This window comes from Monopterus albus, unplaced genomic scaffold (assembly GCF_001952655.1).
Source record: "Monopterus albus unplaced genomic scaffold, M_albus_1.0 scaffold132.1, whole genome shotgun sequence".
Lineage (NCBI taxonomy): Eukaryota > Metazoa > Chordata > Actinopteri > Synbranchiformes > Synbranchidae > Monopterus > Monopterus albus.
Genome location: NW_018128012.1, coordinates 609,886 through 616,459, shown reverse-complemented (window position 1 = coordinate 616,459; position 6,574 = coordinate 609,886).

Genomic DNA, 6,574 nt, shown 5'->3' with positions numbered 1-6,574 from the left:
TTTTTTTTTTCAAACACATCAGGGATAGCAAAACATCCAAGCGTCAAGAAAAGCTTTATACTAATACCTTTGCTGGTAGTCAGAAGATAAAATTAGCATAAGCAATTAGCAGGAAAACTCTGGCAGTTTGAGTTTATGAACATGAGCACTGGGTGTGATGTGTGCTCTGCAATGAAAACGATTTGACAATCAGCAACTGACAAGTGTAATGTTCGCACTCTTCCATTCTCACCCTGAGATACACAAAGCAGGAAAAAAGTCACTGTGCAACTTTGAGTGTGCGATTATTAAAATGTACAAATTTCACTCAGTCAAAGTGCATCATGATTTCACACCTTTTCCCTCCATGCTAGAAATGGATTTCAAACAGACTTACTGTACAAGAACATGTATAGGACATCTGCCCGGGGCTAGTGCTGCCCCGCTCAGAGGTCAAGAGTCGTTCCCACTCGGAGAAACTGAAATGTTAAAATCACGCAAAGTGCGTTTTTTTCTTGACACTCGACCGAAACAAAAAAATACTGGGGGAAAAAAACATTGATTGTCTTGAAAAATATTCTCTTCTATTTATGTTTTACTTTACTGTTTTTAACAGTAAAGTTTAATGGACTTAATGGTTCCCATAACATGTTGAAGATGGGACTAAATCAGCTGTTCCGACAACAGGAGTCGGGGGGTAAAACTGTGGTTTCCAAAATGGCTTCAGTCAATAAATCGGTGTTGAGGTTGGCTGAATTTGGGGCTTCCCAAACAACGTTTAAGGTGGACTGGTTTGCAAAGTAAAATGAACCTGTTTTGAAACAAACTTAAGGTGGACTAAGTTCCCAAAAAGCAGCCTAATTCAGTGGAACCCAAAGCAAGTCTAAGGTAGGTTAAATCAATATTCAAAGTTCCAAAATAGTATAAAATGGGCTCAGTCTGCAGTTCCCACTGTGCCGCTTAAAGCCAAGTTTAAAATCGAATAAATCCCAAAACATATACCAGAACACATGTAAGGTAGAGTTATTTTCAAAACCAGTTTAAAGTGGACTAAACCTGATGTGTGGTTAGCAAGATAATTAATAAAATTAACAGGGAACAAGAGAAATGCATAACTCTGACACTTATGTTTTTTTTAGCCTTCCCTAATTGTTGCATCTTCTTCTTCTTATCTCTTCAGATATCTATAAATTGTGAAGGCAAAATCTAGTTACAGTAAAGCTAAAGAGGTTAGGAGCCACTGGACCAGACCTCTGTAATAATAAATGTTTAAATCAGTGATTGAAATCCATTGCATCCTAATCTTAAAAGGTTTACTACTGTTATGCATTCTCTAATTTGTCTCATATACAAAGCATATACACAGAAAAGATGCAGGCATTAAAACAAAGTAGCGCTGAGCTGTCACTGCCAGTGAAAGTGTAAAAACACAGGTGCAGAAAGCTCTTCAGTCATTTATTGTGAAAATCAATCTTATTAAATCACCCTGCGGAGACAAAGCGGGAGCGATTACTTGGTTGCTCTTCATTTGTCTTCAACCTTTTAATCTGTGGAAAACAGATAAGATGACCTACAGTATATTAGACATATGCATGCGCATAAACACACAAACCCTGTGCGGGGGCCACTTTTGAGTTGCCGCTAGTCCGAGTACATAGCAATAAGGAGCAGCAAGTAGCCTGAGGCAAGCAAGATGCCATAAGATTCAGTGCAGAGGAAAGGCAGAGAGATGCAGCAGTAAGTGAAATGTGTGTCGATGGGTGGTTTTTGAGGAAAGCTAAGTGTTTACAGAAGGCAGAGAAGATATAAAAGCATGACGTGGGACTTCAACCCTCGGTGGATTTCTGGAATGTGCTGTAATATTTTCATTTTATCTGCTTCAGAGGGAAGACAAGCTTTCAACCTTCTGTGCTGCTGATGGAGTGTTTGGTTTCTCTGAAGAATCTTCAGTACACAGCTTTTAGCTTCTTTATGGACAGGCCCTGTTTTCTCATGTGCCTGTGTGTTTGTGAAAATGTGGATGCATGTGTTTGGCATGTCCTTTATGGCTTATGTGTCAAGTTTTTTTTGTATTTCCTCTTGTGTCAGTGTGACACAGTGTCTGTGCAGGTTGCCACTAACTACAGCTGAGCCAGTCTACCTGGAGAAAAGGGGCCAATCACAACCTTCCCTCCAACTCTTTTCTCACACCTTGCGTTCTCTCTCTCACCCTTATTTTGCTGTTGATCACCTTGTCCATTTAAGGGAATGCAGCCCTCTGCATCCCCTTGACCATTAAGTATTTTAACTGCTGAGAACTGTTCTCAGAATTAAACTCCCCAATGCCTAACATGTTTAGAGTAAACATGACATCTCTTACAAATTATGCAACAATGGAAAATCCAATGTGGCATATAATAATAAGCAAAGTAAAATTCAACTGGTGGCATATGAGATACAACAGAATGCTCTAACTCTTGTGCGTGTCATATATCAGTACATTATTTTCATACACCAGGATACTTCAAAATGAAACCGAACCACAAGGAATTTCCTTTACGTCACAAGTGATGAGCTTGAAATGTAAAGTCAGCAGCAGCAAGCAGAACAGAAACATTCATGCTTCTCAGACTGGATGCTGAAAAAACAAATGATAGGGTGGATTGGGTGCATCTACAGCAAATGCTAATTATTAGTATGGGCTTTGGGGAGACATGTGTCAGCTTGATTAAAATGTTTTATAAAGGATACTCAGAAATGGGATGGGAGTGGTTCAAATCAAATCAGAATTTATTTATATAGCCTTTTAAAACAATATCTGGTTGACCAAAGTACTTTACACAAATAAAAGAAAGAGCTAAAACATAAACCGAACTAAAGCCAACATCAAAAAACATGTCAAACTCTGTTAGTTGTTAAAAGCCCTAGAAAATAATGATGTCTTAAGCAAGGATTTGAACACAGCTGGGACTGTAACAGCTCTAACATTAGGAGGAAGGTTGTTCCAAGGTTCAGGGGCCACCATGGCCATGGTGACCTTGGTACCTGTAGTACATACTGACAAGGAGAAATGGAGGTGCCAGGGCGAAAAAAAAACAAATAACTTGAACTCGATTCTAAAGCAAACTGGAAGCCAGTGAAATGAGGCCGAGACGAGCAGCAGCATTTTGGACCATCTGAACACTGACTGACTCCAGAATACAATGAATTACAGTAGTCAAGCCTAAACCTAAAATAAAATAAAATTCACGTGGCTCAGTAATCACAATTGGAAAAAAACTGACTTCAAACCTGAGATAATCTGTTTATCAAACCTTCACTATCAAACATCACCTCAAGACTTGTCACTACAGGTTTAATGTATGATGCCATAGGTACACGCTAAAAGTCCAAAGCAGCAACTAAACTAGGGTATCCCATCAATACACACGCCATCTTACCCTCATTGAGGTGTAAAAAATTAATGCCAACCAGGTTCTTATGTTCCCAAATCCTGAGTTGCAGACCAGCACTGGGCCATGAGCAAACAATATGATTCAACGAAAAACCTAATTTATACAATTAGAATAATTTGCCAGTACTGTTCTTTTCTTTGTCTTGTTTCATGTTGGCACCACAGATTCATGCAGTTAGCCAAGGGTTGTCTACATTTGGCTCTGTGGCTGCACTGTGGACAATAATCACTAGCTAACTTTCTAAAAATACTCAAGACAATGATTCTGAAGCAAGATATTTGGTTATAACAGAAATGTATATCTGAGTAATAACTCAGAAAGTGATTTGTCACACAAAATGCATAAATTTGTTGGTAGGCATTCACTCCAGTGAATCATCAACAATCCACAATTAAAAAAAACCGAGCACAAAAACAATCAAGAGCAGAGGACTGGGAGAGAGGAGACAACGGCAGCTCCTTGGCAATGTCAAATCTGGGGATATGAGTGGAGCAAATGAGGATGAACCAGTCACTGCTCCAGACAGGCAGCTGAAAAGACCAAAAGAATGGAGAGATAGGATGGGAGGGTGAGAGAGAGGGGAGGATTGGGGAGAGTGTTATTATGGGCGCCGACAAGTGATGGCAGAATCTGGGTGCGGGGTGTCACTTCAGAACAATCAGGACTGACGTCCCAGGTGCTGTGTAGCAGGAAAGGGGAATTCGCCTTCCAGCACTGCAGCATTTTTCACCCTAATCATACTTGGAAATAAATACTGTGCCAGAAACCAGCCCAGAATCCTTCAAGACATGTCATCAACACCAAAATGGATCAAAATGATAAGAGGTATAAAAAAATATGACAAGTTTTTGAAAGATTTAAAGGAAAATCTCATTTTTCTACTGAAAGCAATAGCAGTATAAACACTCGTGTTTAGCAGGTTGATGGTTGGACACTTTAACTAAGAGCACGCCGAGAGATGATTGGTCACTAAGTATCATCCAAAACGCTAAGACTGATGGTTTAATGTTGTTTATAAGATAACTCCCAGCACCAAGCTTCTTCAGGCTGGAATTTAGGCACAATGCCCTCCATGATGTCTGGGACAAAGACCCATCATTTATCCATTTACTTCTAAATGCCACAACTTCAGATTTGTAATTTAAAAAAATTTATGTGGTTCAAGTGCATATTTTCAGATTTCATTAAAGGGTATTATTAAAACTTTTTGGTTTTGGTATAACAACAGTGTTCATACACAGTCTGCCCATTTCAGGGAATCATAATATTTAGGACAGAGTTTGTTCTTTTGTAAATTAGGGTACCTATCCTTTGTATGCAGCGAAGTCTGCAATTCATGGACATGACCAGATGCAAAAAGTCTCCTTTGCTGATGCTCTGCCAGGTCTGTGTCCAGAATCAGTTTTGCATAATTTCCTTGAATCTGAGCAGACAGGATGCATATATATACTAGGGCTGGGACAATATATTGAAATTCTATACAACGCAATTCAAAAACATCACAATATGTATCATTTTGTATATTGATATACAGTATATCGTGTGGTCTCCAAACACCAGCGACATATTTTTTGTAAACAAGATAGCTACCAGAGCATAAGTCAGTATATCTGATTGTTCTTATTACACAGTCGTACATTGTCATATATCTGATTGTTCTTATTACACAGTCAGTTGAATTTTTAATTATCATGACTGGATTGAACTGTACACACCATATAGTGTATCAAATCATAGAGAAAAAGTCATATCATCTCACCCAACTAAAACTACCTCATTAAGGTTAGGGGCTAATGACAAAAGAGCAACTACTAATGGTTATGGTTGGCAACCAAAACTACTTGATTATGGTTACGAGGGGTTCATTAGCAGTTACAAAAACCCAAAACTATCTGCCCCACTACATTAAGGACACTACTTCCTAAAGTGGTGCTGGGTGGAAACTGTTCTGCAGAACGGTACAACATGAGTGTTAATCCTAGGGACTGATTTTTATAAAGTATGCAGTTGTGAGTAATTTGACTTTTTTGGTTTTGGCAGGGAGCAATTTGCAAAACCTCCCAGTGCCGAAAGGCAGGTCCATCAATGAAAACAGCTTAAGCGAAGTGGACACATGGCACTGACAACCGTAATAATGGTTCCTTAATCTACTGGCCACTGTGATATTCTGGGATACAATGTACCGCAACACTTTGCTCAATTTTTACACATGTTCCTTCAGAAATTTGGACATATACATGAGGGTAGAATGTGGTTCTAGACCTTTGCTTCTCAGATATATTGCACATATTCCATTTTCCCCAGATATTCTGGATTTGTACAACTCACTTAGATTTAGTAGGACTGTGGGATAAACAACCAGAAGAATGTTTGAACATGCCTCCCCACTGCATTCTTCATTCTTGATCACATACTGTACAATCATTAGCACTGTGGGTTTCCAAGTTTAATTCTTGGAGTATTGCAAGTGTATAGACTCACATACTAATCAGCAGTACAGGTAGCTCTAAACCTTGTTTTTCCACAGATCAACATTACTCTGTATGCCAAGAATGTGCTGCAAGGAGGTTCAAAACATTATGCTACTGTAGACAGTCTGTCAGAATATCTGCCATGAAATTTGGAGAGCAGATTGGCCCTGGGCAAAGGAACTGTCGATTAGATTTTTTTGGGGAGATCAGGGTCTGAGATTTCTGCTGTTCCACAATTATTGTTTTATCTTTAATCATGGAACTGCAAGAGACAGACTTGATGTAAAATCCTAAAGGTGTGTTTTCAAGGTCAGGATATCAATGTAATTGAAAGTGTCAGTGAAGGGAGTGATTTGTGTGAATGAATGAATGAATGAATGACACTTTATTACAGACTCAAGGTCCAGGTTCAGAGACAAATAAAAGCAATAAAAGAACAGTTTAAAATGAAACAATAAAAACAGAAAATACATAAAAATGAGAACAAAAAATACACAAATAAAACTACTGCCCCTTTAAAAGACAGGTATACTAGTGTTTCCAGAGAACTGAAGTAAAACGCATGTCACTGTGTGCAACATCAGTCAACAATAAAATGATATGATTTTTTGAACCATTCAAGCGACAAATAAATTTAAACATCAGGTTTCTTAAAACAGCGGAAAATGTACTAACTCGAGATGACACGAA